The sequence below is a fragment of the Heloderma suspectum genome, chromosome 1 (assembly GCF_057233095.1).
Source record: "Heloderma suspectum isolate Gila_16-S chromosome 1, 16-S_ref, whole genome shotgun sequence".
In the NCBI taxonomy this organism is placed as follows: Eukaryota; Metazoa; Chordata; class Lepidosauria; order Squamata; family Helodermatidae; genus Heloderma; species Heloderma suspectum.
Genome location: NC_139458.1, coordinates 95,652,400 through 95,675,357, shown reverse-complemented (window position 1 = coordinate 95,675,357; position 22,958 = coordinate 95,652,400). Strand labels below are relative to the sequence as shown.

At 41.7% G+C, this 22,958-nt stretch overlaps 1 protein-coding gene across 1 annotated transcript in view; it reads right to left on the bottom strand.

Moving 5' to 3' along the window:
* Nucleotides 1–22,617, bottom strand: part of SHANK2 (SH3 and multiple ankyrin repeat domains 2) — a 556,941-nt gene extending 534,324 nt beyond the window's left edge. Inside the window, exon 1 of the mRNA XM_084851942.1 lies at nt 22,472–22,617. The gene's annotated coding sequence lies outside the window, so the exon portion shown is untranslated. The remainder of the gene's footprint in view (nt 1–22,471) is intronic.
* Nucleotides 22,618–22,958: the final 341 nt, after the last annotated feature.

The following is a 22,958-nucleotide window of genomic DNA, read 5'->3' as shown; positions in this document are numbered from 1 at the left end:
CCTGGGATTATTTTATGATCAAGGACAGATTATAAAAACTGTTATAAATAAATAGAATTTCAGTACAGCTAACAGAATCTTCAGAATATCTGATAGAATCATAGAATCATAGAATAGTAGATAGACAGACAGACAGACATATACCTTTATATGTTACCAAATGCGAATCCTTAAACTGACAAGGCAAATACCTGAAAATCTATAGGAAAATGTCCTTCCATGTAGAAATAGCACATGTCCATATGCCCCAAGCCATATGTCACCATGCTTCCTCAAAACTGAGGCGCAATCTTATCTAGCTAGGCAACCGTCTCTGAACTCGGAGGCGACCGCCTATCCAAAGCAGGGCAGGAGAAGCACAGAGGGGATCATTCCCTCCGCGCTTCTCCTGCCCTGCTTTTTCAGATAGACAGCCGATTGCAGCTGTCTAGCCGTGGCAGCACGGAGCAGGGAGGGAGGCTGCTGTATGACACACAGGATGTGTTGTAGAGGCAGCTACGCTCTCCCCACCCCGGAACACCCCCAGTCATGCCCCTTTCCGGCGGCTCTGCGATCCTCTTGTGAGCATGGAGGATGGGGCTGTTCCGCGCTGCCTTGGAGGCAGCGTGGAAGTGGGGGGAGGTCAGTTTTACAAGAACCAACCTCGGACCACAGGCTCCAAGGTCAGTTTCCGGAAAACAGCATATCCTATGGCCATCTAGCCGCTGTCTAGCGAACACAGGATTGCTCCCTCAGTGAATTAAAATTCTTACAGAAATAAATAAACAAGAACACATTCATATTCTTCTCTCTGTTCCATCAGCCAGGACAGCTAGACTGGTGGGGATGAGGGAGAGGGCCTTTTCTGTGGTGGCCCCCACTCTGTGGAACTCCCTCCCTAGGGAACTCCGTCATGCCCCCTCTTTAATGAGCTTCCGTCGTGCATTGAAAATGCTGTTGTTCAGGCAGGTATTTGGGGTGGGTTAGGGTATTTTAGAAAATATTTTTATTGTAGAATTTTATTGTTTTAAACTGTTTTTATTGTGTGTTGTACATCGCCCAGAGTGGCTGGGTGACCAGCCAGATGGGCGATTAATAAATTTAATAATAAAAATAAAAAATAAATAAATATTCTGTTCATATTCATATTCTGTTTCAGTCAGTGAAATAGGACAACTAGAAGCAAAATGTGATTGGAATAGCAATATCCTGCTGATAATATTTCCCCCACCCCCTTTAATACAGAGGAGTACATTGTTTTTCATATTGTATATGGAAAAGTGGTACACAAATGATATTTTTAAAAAGGAATGTGCTGTATTCAGAAAATCCTGAAGTGTTGTCAACAGTTCAAAGGTGACAAAGTAAAAAAAGAGGTAGACAGCCCAAATTTAAATAGCATTTACATTAAATCCATTCAACTTCAGTACTAAGGGTGCAGATATAATGCTGACCACTTTCTAACCTTGAGTAAACGAATGGGAATAGGCCAAGAGATAGAATACTTCCTCCCATCAGGAAGGGATGCATGATTTTTTATTTATTTAATTTCTATACCGCCCAATAGCCGAAGCTCTCTGGCTTTGCCCTTCGTGACTCTGCTGGCCATCAGCGTACATCTTTGAACAAGATGGTTAAGGATAACTGGATGCTGCTATTGCCCAGGTATCAAAGCCAGGATTTGAAAGTGGATTCACATCCATGGCTAACAGAAAACCCTGATTAGCATCAGCCATGGTTAAAGTTACTCAGAGCGCAATCCTATGCATGTCTAGACAGAACAAAGTCCTACAATTCCCAGCATTTCCCAGCCAGCATGGCTGCCTGAGGAATGCTGGGAGTTGTAGGACTTTTTTTCTGTCTGAACATACATAGGATTGTGCCTTTACTGACTTAAGCAATTGCAGTGGCTGTTATTCACTTCTATAGCAGAAAGTTATTGGGAAGAGCAGATTCCGTTCCTAACACAACAATATACCTAATATCAATACCTCATTTTCTACCATAGAAATAACTGCCAGTCAGTTCTGTAGCAGGAAATAATGGGGTACACTGAGGGACATAGATAGGGTCACAGGACAACCTCCATCCAACCTTGATTTAGTATGAGGCAGGGGGCAACTGCTCCTCCACCCCACCCCCAGCCATTTCTGTGGCAGTAAATAAATTGGTAGTGTGTGTGCATCCCACAGGAAGGCTCAAGACATTGGGCAGAATGCAGTACTGCCACTGCACTCCCACGTGATCTGTTGGTACAAACAGGACTCACCGCTCAGGTAACATAAAGCTAGTGGTTCAAAAAAAAAAAAAGCCCAAACCCTAGAAACAAACAGAAAGATTATTTCTTGATCAGGACAGGTCAGCTGAGCTTCTTCTTTAAGCTCCGCTAACCTGCCCCATTTTGGAAACAAGCATTCACGCTCTTTCCAGCTGCCCCAGAACTGCTTCCTTCCTGTTGCGCTAGTGGTTCATCCCACTAGCATGGAAGAAGGATTGGGTATTGCCCATTGGAAGCCCAATGTGAGCAACACATGAAAACACCATCATAGGCAATGCTAAATGAGATTCAACACAGAGTGCTAATGCAATCAGCATAAAAGTTTCATTAGCATAAGAACAAAATAATTAATCTTGCAAATGGCATGAAAGAATAACTTTTTGTCATTTTCCATTTATTAATGATTGAATACATGAAAAATAAAACTCCCTGCATGTTCAAAACCAGCATGTCAGGTAGAAACCTAACCGAGAACCTTCTCCTTTGTATGCTATACTTCAGTGTTCAGACATTAAAACATTTGATTCCCCCTCATCTGCAGTATGAAGCGATACATCCAGCAACAGCTATATAAATGGATTTGGCTCTGTACAAAGGCAGTGGTGCAGATATTTCTGGACTTCAGGGCCAAAACCCATGGCCCTGCAAACCAGGGGGCCTCAAATGACCATCCAGAGTGTAGCAGGTGATAGGGTTTGCACCAGTGATCAAAGTATAAAGAGCTAGGGAAAGTAATATATGGACCAGCTCTTAACAGAAACACTAACACAATGTATTTAGAATAGTGAAATTGGTTTTAAGGTGTCTCACAGCATTCAGTACTAATGTACTTTCTCCCCTCCTGGGATGAGCTCTGCAAAATGGTTCTGCAAGTTTGCAACATGGTTCTGCTTAAACCAAAGTATTGTGATGTCACCAACACACCTCCCCCGAACCTTCAAAGCAGATTTGCAATTATTTTTAAAATGTTTGTGCACATGCGCTACTATAAAATCGTTTTTAAAGACAAACAGAGCTCCTTAAGCATGAGGAGAGAGGCAAGACTGGCAGATGACTCAGCATACAACTTGCTGATATGTCAAATAAATGATGAAGGTAGAGTCACACTACAGAACTATTCTTTAAATACTTTGCTTGTCCTTATCCTTAGTCTTTGTTTCTGCAACAGAATGCTGAGTGCTAATTCATATAGTGGTACAGTTTTCCTGTGTGACTGTGCCACCACTTCTCATATGTAGAGTCAATATTTGCAAGAACCTCTATGTAACATGTATGTGGGAAATGGGGCAAATCTTCCATATCTGCACCACTTTGCCCCAGCTATACAATTAGGAAATTCAATAATCAGATGCCACCAAGAGAATTCTGGATTAAAATATGGGATTCCAAAAGCCAATGCAACTCAGCTTAGCCTCTTGGAATGAGAGTGATTAAAATGTTTACTTACCCCACCTCCTCTGTTCAGCGTTCTAGTGGGGCCAGGGCTTGCAGGGATGAATTGCCGACACACTCTGATTAGTAGGGACGCTGATGTCATCTGTGACCCCCACCCCGCTCAAGCTTCCCTGTCCCCTATGAGCTTAGCTGCAATCCTCACAGTAGCTGGGGGGAAATGAATTTTCCCAGCAACAATATATTGCTTTCTGTTGTAACACAAAGTGTTTTCAAGTGGTTTGGTCTTGGATGGGCAATAAAGGTCTGTTAGCTTTACAAAAGACCAGGTCCTAGTGAAGATGACAACTGCAGAACCTTTTTTGCTGACATGAATCAATACAGCTGCCTGCAATTTTGGTCTCTCCTTGGGGGTGTGGCTACGGGACTGTGATGATGAATGCCTGAACATCAAAATTTACCATTATACCACTATCTCTGTTGTGTCCCAGTCACCAGCCCCACTACCCTCCACACACTGGAGGGTTAACTGTCTGCAGCAGAGAGCATGCCATACTCATGTGAGTTAGAATGCTGACACACAAGGGGGAACACATGAATAGAGCTATAATCTTGGAGCCCAACTAGATATTGTGATAAACGCATCACTGGGAAGCAACTCATGATTTTCTTTTATTAACAGCAGACACTATCCCAATTAAAATTGTTCCACACTCACACACATACAGAGACACTGATAAAAAAGGTTCACATTGGACTGATAGCGCATGAGGGGTGACTTCTACTGGGATCACAACTGGGAACAGTTGAAACTACCCTACCTAGGTGCTGTGAAGCTGATGAAAATTGGACACCCCAAAACACCTACCGTAAATGAAAAATAAAATCCTGATGTGCTTGTCTAGTTTGGCCCATGGACCATACGTTGTGCCAACTTTTAGCTGTCTGGGTGGCCAGGAAATATCTTAAACACTGAGAGTACAATTTGAATCCATTATCCTGAAGAAGAGATATGCAAATGCTCCATTTTCAGATTTCTCTAGAAATCAGGGTGTTTTGAACTACACATGAAACGTATTTCAGGACTCCAAGTCTTTGGTTAGTACCCTGATAATGTTGTTATCCCTGTGGGTAACTGAGTGAATGACTGAGTGACCGAGTGAGTGAGTCAGTGATGCCCAAACATTTTTATATGTAATACTTAATTTCCTGCATCACAGTATCTAACCACTTCTCCATATACTGAGTCAGTGCCATAATTTACAGGAGAGAACCACGGTAATCATTATTGCTGTCAATAACATTTACATCCACATATATATGTTTACTTTGAAATGCAATTCAACAAAAGAGCCCCTAGAGTAGCCATAAAGACTTTCTTCAAAGAAAACAAAGTATGTTTTGTATGAAGCTCGAGTTAAATCTAGGGGAGAGAAAAAATTATGTGCGCTTGTAACAGTTATATGACAACATAATTTTACATCTCATTCCCGAAGTGAAACGTTGGCTGTTGATCATTTTTGGGAGCAATCTTATTAAAATTACAGTAAACCAGAAATGGTTGTATATGATAGAATTAAAGGTTAGAAAAAAAGATCCTAGGACAAAAACACGTAACATACATATTAATACAACATGATAAGTCAATGAAACACAGGACAAAGGGGAGTAATATGATTATATTAGTGAGATCAATCACGCAAGCAGATAAGTTTGGAACAGAAACAAGATGAGGAAGCACGAAGCACGAGTCAATGTCTTTGTAGAATTTATATCCATTTAGAAACTCAACAGGGTTGGTTGATTTGGTATCTACAGATTCTTTCATGAGTACTTGGGGTGGGGGAAGCACTGTGCATCAAATACATCTTTGGGGATTTTCTGTGGACGTTATTGCTGTTTTTGGATATGAGAGAGCTAAGCACGCATCAAGCGAAAACTCAAGGGTATGGACTTAGAAGAGCTGAAGGCCTCTTCTGTCAGAACTTGCTCCCAGCATACTTGGTAATGGATAACTGAAAAGTGTATCAGATTACTATGTACTTCAACTTTCTTACTCTGCCTAAATTTCGAATAACCTTTAGTGCTGGTGCAATGGCTTCATCACAGTCTCTTTGCCTGCCACATGGTGAATTCAAAGCAGGGAAAGAGAGGAAAAAATAAAGTCCCATATGCCTACCTTCTACCTCTGTGTGTGTGTATATTTAAGTGTAAATGCAGACACAAACATATACTCTAGTAAATGAAGCTGGAATCCAGCAGGCATAGATCTTTGATTCCAGATGCAACAGGTAGTAACCCTTTTCCAAATCTAAACCTGAAGAGACAACAGAATTCCCACAACCCAATATTCTATGCCATGGGTAACTTGGCTTTTTCTGTGCTAGCAAGCCAGTCTCTATTATGAAATAGACATCATGCTCCAAGTTTTGACATTTAACAGCAAAGGTGTCCCATTTTCACACTTTTCTAGCAGACAGTGTTTCTTCAGCTAGGTGGCTGGAAATACCTTAACTATTTAGAAGTATAGTTCCCACCTCCCATTTCTAGGAAGAGATTTACACATTTCCCCCTTTTAGACATTTCCAGTAATCAGCAAGGACCCACTGCGATTCACATAATTACTCACGATGAAGCACGGGTTGCTGTATTGTCCAAACCTGGGGTACAGCACTGCAGGGGTGGCTTCCTACCCACCATGCAATCCATGACAAGCACCGGGTTCAGGCAACACAGCAATCTGCGCTGCATCATGAGTAATTATGTAAATTGCAGTCAGGCAACCAGCACACACGGGGGCAGGGAAAGAACCCACAATGGGTTCTTTCACCCCCACAGTTGCCTGAAAGCGTCCCTTCTGTTTTGTGGTAGAGATGTAAAAATGTCCCATTTGCAGGAATCAGAGAGCAATATACCAAATTTCAGGGATCCAGCTCACTGGGAGGTACTCAGACCATTCAGATACCACTATGTTCAGGCCAGTCTGTTTGGGACACCTAAATATCTTTTTATATAGAATATTTTATATATACCAAAAACAGGATTAGAAATTAAAATAAAGACATTTTATCCCAGTCTCTGACAGACAGGTATATCAGAAGCTAGGATAGTACCCCAACAGACAGAAAGCTCTAATTTGTTACACACATAGTACAAGACACCCTGGTTACTAAAATATAGATCTAAAAGTTGGGCATTTCATATCAATCTATGCCACTTAAACACTTCACATGGCACCTATAGTCCCCTGTACACAATGATATTGAAGTTGTTGTGTCTGTCAGTTAAGAAGCTTCTACAGAAAGTAAAGATCAGAAGTGAAAGAATGAAGTTAGAAATGAGAGTATGGCTATAGCCTAAAGGGTCTGAGACAGGCATTGCTGGCAAATATTCAACAACATTAGATAATTTAAGGTGTTCTCTTATAGCTTATGTTTGAAGTTTATTTGTCTTGGGTGTGTGGCAGAGAATAACATACATACACTAATTTGGCATGGATTCTACAAAGTCAGGGAGGGAGTCAATAAAGAACTGTGCACACTGTGTAAAACAAAGGCTCTCTCTGTTTGGAGGTGTTTGAATGCCTTCTGTAATTATGAAACCCAAGAAGTGTTTAGACACACAGAAATGTGTTCCTCTCTGGACTTCCATTGGGAAATATGGCTCTGCGTAAAGAAATAGACAGGTTTCACTTATTATTATATGTTATGTGCTCTTCTAATAAGCCACACCAGATATAGACATGTATATGTACATATAAAAGAAAGTACTAAGGATATTCAGTTCTATGTTTGACTTTTCTTTCTCTTTAAATAGACAAGCTTTTTTCAATGGGGTTTCATAAATGAATAACAACTTGCATTTTGTCAAGAATGGAAAAACAGGTTAAATAAACAGTTGGAAAAATTAAACATTATTAATTTTAAAAAGTCAAGTAAAATAGGCAAATGGTGGTGCAGTTTTGTGAAATGCACTTTAGATCATAATTCAGGAAGAAACACATTGCTCCTTGATGCATTATAAAGCAAATGGGGAGCCTTTTTCCTTCCTGGGAGGCACAGAATTCCTCATTCCCATGGTACAGGCATAAGAAAGCCAAAGCATACACACAAGGTCTTTTGAAGCAAGTGAAAGGGCAAGGTGTTACTCAGAAAATAAAAGAATGGGGAAAGGAGGAGAAAGTGAAACATGAGTTTCACAACAAGAAGTCCAAATGGCAGATATTTTGGAAACAATGATTTGGAGTTATATAACAATTCCAGGCTAGAGCTATCTCCCAAAAACATTTATACAATGATACTGGGCAAAACGAAATGCTTTGTGTTGCATCAGGAGTGTTTCTTCCTGAATTATGATCTAAGGTGCATTACACAAAACTGCACCACCAATTGCCTTTCCAGAATATAAAAATGTCCAAACTCTGATATAGCCCTCAGAGTGTTTTAAATAAGACTATAAAGTTCTTGTTCAATAAATTAGCAATGCATAGCTCTCTTGATTTTGGTGGGCCTGCATTGATCAATTGCTTTATTCTGCCCGTTGATTTTGCACAGATGGCTAACAAGTTAAATAGCACGCATACTGTTATCAAGAAGTATGCCACATTCAAACCCCAAATATTTTATGGTAAAAAAACCAGGACAGAGCAAGACACAGAGTTTATAAAAAGCTAAATCCTGCTCAGATCACCATTTCAAATATTTGGTGAAAGTCTTTCTTACTAGTGTGAATGATGGTTAAATGAATGGTGGGTAAATGGTTTTGTTAGTCTTCATAATATTCTGTGGACTTCCAGATCTATTTGTATCAGACCACACATTCAATTGCATTGAAGATGCAGGGGCTGATCCAGCATGCATAACTGAGACCTGGGCAGGAGTGTTGGGTGGGCCAAACTTGGTCCATCTCTGTCTGTCTAGCCACTCGGTGCAGCACCAATCCCAGTCAGATCTCAGGGGGGAGGTGTTGCAGTTATCCACAAGAATTCCATCTCTCTCACCAGGAAACAAGTCTGCTGAGCAACTGGATGCAGGAGTTTGCATCTGGTGTTGGGTCAGAGAGACAGAACAGGGATACTGTTGGTGAACTGCCCACCTCACTGCCCAACAACCTCCCTAGCTGAGCTGGCAGAGGTGACTTCTGGTGTGATGTTGGAGAACCCCAGGAGAGTATTCCTGCAGGACTTCAACATTCATGCCAGAGCTGCCTTGGCTGGATCAGCTCAGGACTTCATGCCCGCCATGACAACCATGGGGCTGTGCCAATACATTGCTAACTCAACACTTGTGGCAGACAATACTCTCAATCTGGTGTTTGCTATAGGGAGGAGTGGGAGTGAGCCGGTGGTGGAGAGGGTGAATGTGACTCCATAGTCTTGGACAGCTTGCTCCCTGGTGAAGTTCAGATTGGCTGTGACTAACATTAGGATGGTCTGCTCTCGGAGACTTATGTAATCTGAAGGATTCTTGAATGCTCTGAGGGATTTTCCAGATGATATGGCTAGTACTCCTGCCAATGCCCTCATCCCACTGCGGAATAGTAAGATGGGTAAGTCTATTGACACAATCACTCCAGAGCATCCTTGCCAGCCACATGGAGTACAGAAGGCTCTCTGGTTTACCAAGACCCCCGAGCAATGAAACAGACTGGATGGTGGCTACAGCGCAGCCTCAATCCAAATGTGACCAAACAAAGGTGAAAGCACATAATCATGCCTGCCATGTGACAGTAGTGGCAGCGAAGAGATCTCAGTTGTGGCATTTTAAAAGGCTTTGAAAAACCACCTATTTTCAAAAAATGCTGTTCTTTTTATTTTATTGCTGGGAATATTTTCTCATATTAACTGAATATTTTAATGTATTCTTAGATTTTTGTAGTCTTGTTATAATATGAAATAGTCTGAAGTTTAATTATAATATATTATAGTATTATAGTATTATATTTTTATTTTTATACTTGTACTTTGTTCACCGCCTTGAGTTAACTTTATCCAGAAAGGTAGCTTATAAATATTTAAATTAAAAATAATAAATACTATTGTTGTTGTTCAGTCGTTCAGTCGTGTCCGACTCTTCGTGACCCCATGGACCATAGCACGCCAGGCCTTCCTGTCCTGCGCTCTCTCCCAGAGCGTGCTCAAGTTAATAAATACTATATTCATATGGAAATCCTGCGTGATTCAGCTCCAACCAAATAATAAATATTTTATTTATTTATTTGATTTATATCCCACCTTTCCGTGCAAAGAGCCTAAGAAGGCTAACAACCCATATAAAACAGTACAACATATAAACACAATTAAAATAATATCTCTAAAACAAGAACATAATAAAATACCATAAACCGTCACTAAAACAAGTAATACACTCGCCACCATCTGATCCAACAGCTTGCTCCAAAATGGAAGATGGAACACTGAGCAGTAACTGTTTTTGATTATAGGAGTTCTCTCTTGGCAGAGGCCAGGCTCACCACTCCAAACATTGCCACTGATGGCCAAATAATCATGAGTATTCTTGTCTTGCAGGATCACATCCCAAATGAATGGAGCAGAACAAGCCACCACTGCACACTCAGTGTTTCACTACAGCCCCCAAGGGTGAAGTACACTCATAGTCACTGCAGTCTCTCCTCCACCACCACTACCACCATGAAGGGGAGGGCTGAAGTTGCAAGCACTGGCTGAGCACCCAGCTGGCACCGTGACGCCTCTCTCTCACTCATTCACTCACGTCTGTCACTTAGTCTTTCCTCTTTACAAACACACGTTGTACATCCTGTTCCAACAACAATGACCGCTAGCTGCTGAATATTGCTCCTTCCTCTCTTTTGTGTGTTGTGCTCCAAGACAGCATTTCTGAGCAGCATAACCAGTATCTGCCTGTGTTGGAGGCCAGAGTCTCCTGTTGTGGGCGAAAAAGTATTAGAGCAATACAGTTCAGACAAGACAAGCCGTTCACATATAGCAAACACCTTCTTGTATAGATGCCTGAGAACTTAAAGTAGCAGTGTTATTGCTGGCTGTGCCGACAAAGCTGACAGAGTTGGGATACACTGGTGCTGCAGCGCGAGTTGTGATACAGGGGAAAGTGATAGTGGGGTGTCCCCATCAACATGAGTTTATTGGCTCCTTCCATGTCTGTGTTACATGTGAGTATTGTCCCCGATTGGTGGGCACTGGCAGTTTCCAGGGACGCTGTAGGTGTGTCTGTAATTTTAAGTCATTTTTGTATTTTCTGGCTATGTATTTTTCCCTCCCCTCCTGTGGTGAGTATGCATTAGTTACAGCAGCCATTCTGCTGATGTAGCAGTGGCCTATCTCTAGTCCTGGCATAATGTGGTATAGATTCACTCTGCCAGTGTAGCTCAAGAGGTGATCAAAATGTCCACTTGGTTATTAAGATATACAATTTGTTTTCCATCCTGATCCCATTTTGCTAAGTATATTCATTTACTCATGTCATCTTAGTAGAAAGTAAGTTAAAACAGGAATGTGGGTCAATATTTGTTATTTTTTATTAAACCATAATTTATCTTTGAAAAGTAATTAAGGTCAATATCCCATGTGCAACAGTAAGCAGCTTGCAAAAATTAAAAAGCACAATGTATTATGAGCCATGATGGACTCAGAAGTTGTTTTTGGATGGATGAATTAATTCTAGCATTCTAGGTTAGATTTCCCCAAAGATGACTTCAGTAAATTGTGATATATAAAAAAAAAGATTTAAGTCTCTGCTCCACTTCTTTTAATCTGTGTGTTACATAACTAATAGTGTTTTTCTGCTCAAAGTATAATACTCATTTAACCTCAACAATTACAATGTTAAAATTAGGAAAGAAGCCAGCCAGCCAGAAAACAGAACTACTTTGTATTCCTTCAGAAAATAATTACTTTCATATAATACAATTTCCGTTATATTAACCAAATCATTTAGTAAACTAATCAATCTTCCTTTAAAAAAAAAATCTATTGATACTGGAAGCGGATGAATGCTAAAGACCAGGCTTTCTTCCACCAACACACACACATAAATACACACACTTTTGAAAAACTCAACAAAGGTTCCATCCCTCTTCCAATACTCATCTCCAAGATACTCTGTAGCAGTTACTCTTGGCAGGAGTATCTTGTGGGCCCTTATACTGGGAAGGAGAGAGTCAGGTAGATAACTGTATGATGGTGCACACTGACCTCCCATTCAGTGTGTAAGAGTTGGTACACTGTACTCTATGTGCATCTGTGCATGTGTGGCCAGGGATGCGAAGGGAGAGAATAGGAGCTCTACCCCAACCAGCTCCCACAAGCATAGCTATTTCCACAGAGAGATGATTTGTATGGAATGAAATTTATTATTTATTTAATGTATGTACCACCCAACTGGCAGATGTCTTCAGTTTACAATCATAAAAAACAATAAAATAACAGCCGAAACAATAAATACAGCAATTAAAATATCAAAATATTAAATGTTTAAAATGTTTAAAATATTAAAGAACCAGCTTAATCATCAGAGCATCAGATTAGAAATTAAATGCCTGCTGGAAGAAGAACAACCAGCTTGTTGTGACTGACTCCATTTCTAAGTATGACAGCATCATTTATAGATACAGGAGAATCTAGTACATTAATTTAATATGTATTATTTTAGAATGATTTCAACCAGTGGTAGCGGAAAGGGGGAAGGTTGGTTCTCCAGGAACTGGAGCTCCAAGGTCAGTTCCTGGAAAACCACATATCCTATAGCCATTTAGCTGATGACTAGCGGCCATAGGATTGCTCCTTCCATATCTAGATTGAAAAGGTCTTCTTTGAAATGGTCAAGTGATTTCCTTGTTTGCCCACGTGATTAAGACTGGGGGGCTGCAGGGGGGGTTAAGTTTTTAAGTTTTAAGACAAACCATTCTCTCAATTGTTGGTCTGCCTCTGATATTATTTTCTATACAGGCTTGTGTAAAAAAGTTTCTGGGTGGATGAGACACTGTGACTGGGTTCACATGACGTGACAACCTACCATGGGCAGCCAGCCATGGTCAGTTGTTGTGTTGTCTGAACCCAGAGCACTCTCTGTGGGGTGGCTTAATTTCGGCAACACGCCACAGCGAGAACCCATGGCTTGTTGTAGGGTTATTCCTGCCTACAATGGTTTATTGTACTGTCTGATCCTGGGAGAGAGATTTTATCATTGGTTGCTGCGATAGGCTATAGAGCAACTTGGCAAAAGTGGCAAAAAAAGCCCATGCCGCTTGCTTTTCACAATCTCACCAATGACTGCCCTTCCAAGGTGACCAAAACAGCACTTTGGAGGGACCTTCACTCATCCTCGGCATTTTTAAAATTATTTGGATCCTCAAACATGTGCAATTCAGGTTGCAATTGGGGTGGATGGGGTTGGCCTTTCGCAAGAGTGCAAGTGCGCTCTTACAGCTACCTGATAGGTATAGTCTTAACTGGTCAATTTCCTTGTCTGTTTCAGCTGTCAAAGAGAGCAAGGAAGAGGAGCAGGTAACATACAAGTAAATTGACAAGATGAGGCTGCATAGGCTAATTTGTGCAGGGCGAAGAAATAATACTGAGGGGAAAGAGGGACCCAGTAGTGCAATTCAGAAGCACCAAAAAAAGGGGGGAGCCAAAAGATTAGGTGCACCAAAGGGGGGGCAATATCTCCCCCTTGAAAACATGATCCTCTTGATTTTAAGTGTTGGACTGACACTTCTCAGTGTCTCCGCATTTTCAACTCTTCCCCAAGTCTCCATATTATGAGATATTAACTCCCTACCCTTTTCACGGCTCCATTAACTGTTCCATTACTGCAGGTGCACAACTTTCCCCTCCATTTACTTCCCAGCCATTTAATATGCACCAATTTTCCCTCCATCTATTTCCCAGCCATTAAAATTTGCGTATATTTTCATGTCCCAAAAAATGCGCAAATTTCTCTGACATATTTACTTTAAACTCTTAGATGGTGGCAGAACGGGATGGAGTAAATGGGACATCAACACCAACAATACTTACACCAGGCAGTTGACCAGGTAAGACTATACAGATCAGACCGCCATAAGAGCGCACTTGCGAAAGACCAACAAAAACAATAATAATTTTAAAATCACAAACACAACTGCACAATTTTGTGAGGCTGAAAGAAAAACAACAACCGTACTTCTGCATTTTTGAGGCTCCAATTTTTTTTTTTAAACCAGTGGCGAATGAAAAGGGGTGGCAATCATAGCTGGGAGAGGGAGACAAGCCAGTTTCTGCCATGAAGAACACTGGGATACCAGCTGGAGAACCAAGGGGGAAGGAGGGGAGAACAAGCTACAGTGAGCCCAATTGTCCATTGGGTACACTGTAAGTTGTTCTGTGCACTCTGTAGCTTATTTGCAGATTGGCTTAGCATGATGTACAAACACAGCCAACCTTTCTTGTGGTGTAGTGATGGCCACCAATTTGGATGGCTTTAAAAGAGGATTGGACAAATTCATGGAGGAGAAAGCTATCTATGTCTACTAGTCCTGATGGCTATATGCTACCTCCAGTATCAGAGGCAGTATGCCTATGTACACCAGTTACTGGGGAACATGGGTGGAGAGGATGCTTTTGCGGTAATGTCCTGCTTGTGGGTTTCCCACGGCCAGCTGATTGGCCACTGTGTGAACAGAATACTGGCCTAGATGGACCCCGGCTCTGATCCAGCATGGCTCTTCTTATGTTCTTCCTCCCCATCACAGCTATTCCAATATCATATATTGCACAAATGCTTGCACATGTCCCATAAAATATATGGTGGAAATCAACCCTATATGCCTTTTTGAAGTAGGCTTCAGGATATTATGCTGCTTGGTAAGTAGTTAAAAGAAATTTTTTAAAAGTAGATGCACACTTGTTCTCTATGGTGTTCACAACAGTAGTTCTAGCTTAGCTATCATCCATAATATTCAAGGCAGTCCACGATACATGGTTTTTTTGGCAAGATAGCTCTGTAATTCTCCTTGCCCTGGTTAAAAGTTAAAGTTAAACATGGCACAAGTAAATAATTTCAATGGCTGGGATCCAAAGAACATAGGTGTGTGCTCAGGGGCTTTGACATTCCCAGGGAACATTTTTACTGCTTTTTCTTTGAAGAGAAGGCCATGCATTTGAAACATTACTCCATTTCAAACATTGCTTACTATGCAGCACTGGAGGCGGGGGGATGGGGACAGGACATTTTTGTGAAACGCCTGGAGAACTTCAGCTATTGGGCGGTATAGAAATGTAATTAATTAATAAATAAACTGCTGTTAGAGAAACAAAAAACCCAAACGCCTTTGGGTGCAAAGAACTGGTTGAGCAGTTCTTTGGATATAATTAAAACATATTTTTCTGTTTTAAATATATTATGTTTATTCATCAGTCTTTAGATATTAACAATGTAATAAAATTGCCAAAGGCTATACTTTCCGAGGGCATGAAATTAAGGGGCTTCTGAAAAGTAATTACAGCTTTTGATTTTTTTAAACCATCACTAATATCTTTTGTCAGAACAGGTAGTTTTCAAAAGCACTTCATAATGACTTTTCATTGTACGGCCTCACAAACACACAAATGAGCATAAAAGAAATTTCAAACACAAAAGCTACAGTTAACCAAACTTACAGATGTGATAAAATCTCAGTATTTCAAAGAAAAAGCTAAAGCCTTCTGTAACCTTGATAAATGTTGGAAAGAAGTCCACCTAAGTGGAACCTCTGGCTGATGGAGCACCCCAATCTGGCCTGCACCGCCTCTTGGTGACCCTCCAGGGGGTGGGACGTAGGTTCCAAGGCCTGCTCCCTGGAGGAATCCCTTCAGAGGGCATCCCTGCTGCTATCTCAGATCAGAGGTTGGAGATAACAGCGGAGATTCTCTGCTGGCACACACATGTCTGGCTTGCCCATGTCAGCGAGAGTGGTCTCTCTTCCCTGCAGAGGCGAGTCCCAATGGCCCTCTGAGATCAGAGAGAGCAGCAGGGATGCAGAGTGGCCTGTGTGGCAAACTCACCCACGCAAGGGAGGAACGAGCAATTTTCCCCATGCACAGATGAGTCCCAGTCACTGCTGTTCCTGCTCTCTCCAATCTGAGAGTAGCAACTCTTTCCTGTGCAGGCAAGACCCAGCGCTCCATCCCAGAGACAGCAGCAGGGTTGTGGTGTGGCCTGGGCTTTCTCCGTGCTGGGAGGATATAGAGTTCTGTGCCTCCTTCCAGAATGAAGAAAAAAGAAAGCAAAGGGAAGTTGATGTCAGGGGCGGGGCTACACCACTGACATAATCCAGCCCACAGGGTGCAGAGTGGGGGACAAACCGCCCCCCCACCCCAAAACAGTTCTGCACCCTGCACTATATCTTAATAGTGATATTAAGATACCACTTATGCATTGAGCAGGGGGTTGGACTCAATGGCCTTGTAGGCCCCTTCCAACTCTACTATTCTGTGATTCTATGATATGGTATTAAGCTCAGCATGGTATCATTAAGCTTAGTGTACACCTAAAAATGTAAAGCGTAAATCAGACAAGCCTGCTTGAAAACACATGTATCACACAAATACACATCAGTGAGACAGGACTGGTTGCAGCTTTATACTCAGTGGCTAACCCAGGTTTTTGTTGTTGTTGTTTATTCGGTCAGTCGCTTCCGACTCTTCGTGACTTCATGGACCAGCCCACGCCAGAGCTTCCTGTCCGCCATCGCCACCCCCAGCTCACCCAAGGTCGAGTCCGTCATCTCCAGAATATCATCCATCCATCTTGCCCTTGGTCGGCCCCTCTTCCTTTTGCCTTCCATTTTCCCTAGCATCAGCATCTTCTCCAGGGTATCCTGTCTTCTCATGATGTGGCCAAAGTACTTCAGTTTTGCCTTTCATATCATTCCCTCAAATGAGCAGTCTGGCTTTATTTCCTGGAGTATGGACTGGTTTGATCTTCTTGCAGTCCAAGGCACTCTCAGAATTTTCCTCCAGCACCACAGTTCAAAAGCATCTATCTTCCTTCGCTCAGCCTTCCTTATGGTCCAGCTCTCACAGCCATAGATTACTATGGGGAATACCATTGCTTTAACTATGCGGACCTTTGTTGTCAGTGTGATGTCTCTGCTCTTCACTATTTTATCAAGATTTGCCACTGCTCTCCTCCCAAGAAGTAAACGTCTTCTGATTTCCTGGCTGCAGTCAGCGTCTGCAGAAATCTTTGCACCTAGAAAGACAAAGTCTGTCACTGCCTCCACATTTTCTCCCTCTATTTGCCAGTTATCAATCCAGCTGGTTGCAATCTTGGTTTTTTTGAGGTTGAACTGCAACCCAGCTTTTGCACTTTCTTCTTTCACCTTTGTCATAAGGTTCCTCAGCTCCTCCTCGCTTTCAGCCATCAAAGATATCATCTGCATATCTGAGATTGTTAATGTTTCTTCCAGCAATTTTAACTCCAGCCTTGGCTTCATCAAGCCCAGCACATCGCATGATGTGTTCTGCGTACAGGTTGAATAGGTAGGGTGAGAGTATACAACCCTGCCGTACGCCTTTCCCAATCTTAAACCAGTCCGTTGTTCCGTAGTCTGTTCTTACGGTTGCTACTTGGTCGTTATACAGATTCCTCAGGAGGCAGACAAGATGACTTTGTATCCCCATACCACCAAGAACTTGCCACAATTTGTGATGATCCACACAGTCAAAGGCTTTAGAATAGTCAATAAAACAGAAATACATGTTTTTCTGAAACTCCCTGGCTTTCTCCATTATCCAGCAGATATTGCCAATTTGGTCTCTAGTTCCTCTGCCTTTTCTAAACCCAGCTTGTACATCTGGCAATTCTCGTTCCATGACTTGCTGGAGTCTACCTTGCAAGATCGTGAGCATTACCTTACTGGCATGTGAAATAAGTGCCACTGTTCGATAGTTTGAACATTCTTTGGTGCTTCCCTTTTTTCGTATGGGGATATAGGTTGATTTTTTCCAATCTGGTGGCCATTCTTGTGTTTTCCAAATTTGCTGGCATATGGCATGCATCACCTTGACAGCATCATCTTGCAAGATTTTAAACAGTTCAGCTGGGATACCGTCATCTCCTGCTGCCTTGTTATTAGCAATGCTTCTTAAGGCCCATTCAACCTCACTCTTCAGGATGTCTGGCTCTAGCTCACTGACCACACTGTCAATCTATCCCCAATATTATTATCCTTCCTATACAGATCTTCCGTATATTCTTGCCACCTTTTCTTGATCTCTTCTGCTTCTGTTAGGTCTTTGCCATCTTTGTTTTTGATCATACCCATTTTTGCCTGGAATTTACCTCCGAGGTTTCTAATTTTCTGGAAGAGGTCTCTTGTCCTTCCTATTCTATTATCTTCTTCCGCTACCACGCATTGCTTGTTTAAAAATAATTCCTTCTCTCTTCTGGCTAACCTCTGGAATTTTGCATTTAATGGGGCATATCTCCCCCGATCACTGTTGCCTTTTGCTTTCCTTCTTTCTTGGGCTGCTTCCAGTGTCTCAGCAGACAGCCATCTTGCCTTCTTGGTTTTCTTTCTCTTTGGGACGTTTTTTGTTGCCGCCTCCTAAACAATGTTGCAAACTTCTGTCCATAGTTCTTCCAGGACCCTATCTACTAAATCTATTATTTATTTATTTATTTATTTATTTATTTCTATACCGCCCAATAGCCGAAGCTCTCTGGGCGGTTCACAAAAACCGCAAAAAAAAATATTCATTAGGAATATTAGTGAGCTCATATCTAACTGATCTGTGGGTCTTCCCTATTCTCTTTAGTCTGATTCTAAATTGTGCAATAGGAAGTTCGTGATCTGAACTACAATCAGCTCCAGGTCTTGTTTTTACCGACTGCACAGATGTCCGCCACCTTTGGCTACAAATGATGTAGTCAATCTGATTTCGGTGTCGACCGTCTGGTGAAGTCCATGTATAAAGTCATCTCTTAGGTTGTTGGAAGAGAGTGTCTGTTATGCACAGTGAGTTGTCTTGGCAAAATTCTATCAGCCTATGTCCTGCTTCATTTTGTTCTCCCAGACCATGCTTGCCTGTAATTCCAGGTGTCGTTTGACTACCCACCTTAGCATTCCAGTCTCCTGTAATGAAAATAACATCTTTTTTTGGTGTACTATCCAGTAGGTGCTGCAGATCCTCATAGAACTGATCTACTTCTGCTTCTTCAGCATCTGTGGTTGGGGCGTATAATAGATTGGTTCAGATGTAGTGTTACAAGAACAAGCTTCGTGTCACCCTGAGTTCATGCACTCCCTCATACCCTTCCATTAAGGCCATGAGGATGGGTGTGAAAGCTTTTACCTCCACTTTTTATTAGCCACAGCTGTATTGTATAAACCCAGACAAACTGTGGTTAGTGGAAACAAGCATTTCAAACCATACTTTAGGAAGCTGGCTTGTTTTCACCAATCGTAGTTAAGATTACCCACAATTTAGGGTTTGGATGACACACTAAACTGCAGTTAATCTAAAATGGAAGTGAAACCTTCCAGTCTCTTCCTCATGGGGGAGGGGGTGGAGAGGGGAAGCACATGTGTCCAAGGAAAATTAGGCTCATTCTTGTAAGACTGTTAAACATCTAAAGGCAGGCAATATGTCACATGGCCTTTATATGCAACACCTAATACACTGTAAGGGCTCCAAATATGTTGTACAAATATATGCCCTATTGCAGAAACTCTCAAATATATGAACATATGAAGCTACCTTATAATGAGTCAGACTATTGGTCTATCTAGCCCAGTACTGTTATATCCAACTAGCAGCAGCTCTCCAAGGTCTCAGGCAAGGATCTTTCTTCATCCTGCTATCTGAGATACTTTTAAATGGAGTTGCCAGGGATTGAACCTGGCACCTTCTACACACAATGTATGTCCTATATAACTGAGACATTCCATTAAAAAGGCATGTGGAGGTCTCACACAGGTAAATTGGTGCCACAGTGGAGGCTTGTCCAGGAATTTTTCACACAGCACATAGTTAAACTATAGAATTCACTTCCATAAGAGGTTGTGTTCGCCACAAATTTGGTTGGCATTAAAAGGGGACTGCACAAATTCATGGAGGAGAAGGCTATCAATGGCTACTAGTCCTGATGGCTACATGCTACCTCCAGTATCAGAGGAAGTATGCTTATGTACACCAGTTGCTGGGGAACATGGATGAGAGGGTGCTGTGGCATTCATGTCCTGCTTGTGGGTTTCCTATGGGCAGCTAGTTGACGACTGTGTGAATGGAATGCTGGACAAGATGAACCCTTGGTCTGATCCAGCACAGCTATTCTTAACTGAATTTTGAATCCCTCACACTGAAGCAAGAATCAAACAACCAATTCAACAAGCTTCTGTGCAGCAATAAATAGCAAAATCTATCTGTCTGTCTTTGGCCTCACAATTTCCATACCATAACTGCCTTCTCCTGCTGCCTAATATCATTCAAGGATTGTTGTTAAAGGATCTCTGACCAAAAGAGTTGTTGCTGCCATTAGAAGTACAACGGCCACAACCTTCTCACTGGTGGTTCTATTCCTGTGGAACTCTCTTCCCAGAAAAGACAAACCCAATGAAGGTTTTCCACTGACAGAACAGGTGTAAGTGGATACGGAAGGGGGTGATTCCCCCTCCCGCTGCAGCTTCCACTGCACCCTCAAAATCTGCTCTGGAGAGTTGGGAGGCCCTCTAGGTCAAACACTGGTGGGAGCACAGGGGCTACAGGAGAGAGGGAGAAAGTCCCGACATATGAACATACTTCAGCCCACATAACATTGGATTCCACCCAATCTTGCTAGTTCACTGCCATCCTTTTGGACAATGGTAAAGGCTGCCCTCTCCAGACAGACTTTTTTCTCTTAGTACAGAGTGACTTAGAGCTAAAATTAGTGTTGTGGTTCTCTGCTGTTTAATGATACTGTTGTGTCTTTTAATATTTGTAGATAAACTGTAATGTACTTTTGCATGATTAGTTTTGTAAGCTACCTCAAGAAGTGTGCTGGGTAAAAAGTTTGGAAGATACATGAAACAAAACTCTGATTCAGGGAATAGTAACACAGATTCCCACTAATAACAAAAATAAATGTATTTTTTTGTTCTGTGCAGGACAGCTCCTTATAGCTGTTTTTACACAGTGTGAAAGAACAATCTAGTTATGCAAATGTGCTGTACCTTAAGAACTCTGATTCTTTTCTAAGAATTCTGTATACAAATCAATCAATATGATCTTTTTCATTCTGCTTGTAAAACATAATATAAATGAATTACATTAAAATGGCTGGTTGGAAAATCACTGGGGTAACAAAATGAAGCATACAATGCAAAACCTTTAAAAAATACCAGAGTAAAACATTCAGTGTCACTGATCCCTTCGGTGTTGATTATCAGCATGAATCATGATACAGCATACATTCAGTTTCACAGGACGGGTGCTGAATGATTCATCAGAAGGTTACAAGACAAAGCACAGGAAGATATTCTATCAAAAAGCCAGACTCCTAGAAACAAGAGTTGCTTCAAAAGAGAAAGGTCAAATGCTCACTGACCGGACTGAGAGTCCAGTTTGCACCACAGATATCATTTATTACAAACACAAACTGGGATTTCTACATGTCATCAGAAACCTAACTTAACACTGCACCAAGATATGGGCTGAGTGGATCCATGTTACAGTAATGTGGCAAAGTGATCCAGCTCAGTGGTTCACCATGTATCAACACTGCTTAGAAAAGGGCTTCAATTTTGCCAGAATCAGCTATAGAATCTGCATTCAACATCAGTCTGAATACTGGAATATGTGATACTGAATAATAAGGGGAAAGTGCTTTTTGAGCATGTGGAGTGATTTTCCCCACACCATCATGTTATCATAGCATATCCTCATACACTTAGGATGGAAACACGGGACTTCTATGAAAGATTGCATGGCTTCCAGTCAGGCTTCCTCTCTACTTATATATTAGACGGTGGCTACGTTTTACTCATTTCATCATGGGAGATGAGTCATTTGATCACATACTAACGGATGTAACTGGAGAACCATCAACACACATTAAACCATTGGCTATAATGCAGATGAATTAAACCCAGATCTGGGCATATGGCAAAGGGGACTGTGTAAAATGACTGACTGTGGAAATACGTTAATTCCTGATCAATTCAACTTAACTAGAAACTGACCTTAAACAGAATCAGCAGCAACTGACTTGTCATAAAAGTTTTACACACAACAAAGAGAAAACTAGATTAGTAAAGCTAAAAGTCTGAATGAATTAAAAACACTGTGTTATGTGTACATCTCATGCTGAAGAGGAAAAAACGTTTGAGTCAGCCAAAGGAAGCAATGGTCACCTTTAGCAACCATTGGTTCCATGCGGTTGGAAAACCAGCAAAGTCTGAAGAGGAAAAAAAAGTCACAGAGAAATATTTCCCTCACCTTTTCTCCTACTAAAAGATTAAACACTTGGCAGGGTTGCAACCGTTCTTTATTCCAGAAAGAAATGCAAACAATCACATGGTTTTTTTAAGGAACTTTCTTGAACGGAATCAGGAGTTTGCACAAACACTTTCAAAAGGGCTTCCAATCAGTGAAAAGGCACCAGACACACAAGCACTCTATTCTGACACACACAAATCTTTAAAACAAAGGAAATTAAAATTATCAGTGAAACAGAAGCCAGGAAGATCAAGCTGGTGCTGCTTGTATAATGCATTTGTCCCTTCTTCAAATACACTTGCTGAGAGAAGGAATGCACATCTACTCCCCCTGCACCTTTCAGCTTCCTCGTCCCAAACAACCCATCTGATATGCAGAAACCTTACCTGTGACATGTCTCAAAGAGATAAATCTTCAAACTATTAATTCCTACCAGAGCTGACACAAGGAAGAGGAAAGGCATTTATAAAAAACAAACTTTCCGGGGACTGCTCTGACTTCCAGCTGCGAACACAGAACAATGAAAGTGAGCTAGCTTGTCTGGCAGCCCAGCCTCCTCTCTCCTCTGCCAATCACACAACGCAACAAAGCCAAGTGATACGTAGGACTAGAAGGAAAAGGACTGTGGGGAAAGTGCAGCTCTTCTCAATGGAAACACCAAGGGAGGCTAGATAGTGTAGACTGTAGAATACTGTCTTTGGAAATAGAACAGGGTAGTGGAGAGAGGAAACAACTGCATCTAGAACTGCAGAAAGGGAAGGAAAGAAAGAAGGGAAGGGAAGGGAAGGGAAGGGAAGGGAAGGGAAGGGAAGGGAAGGGAAGGGAAGGGAAGGGAAGGGAGGTTGGTAAAGTACCAAGAAATGGAATTCACCT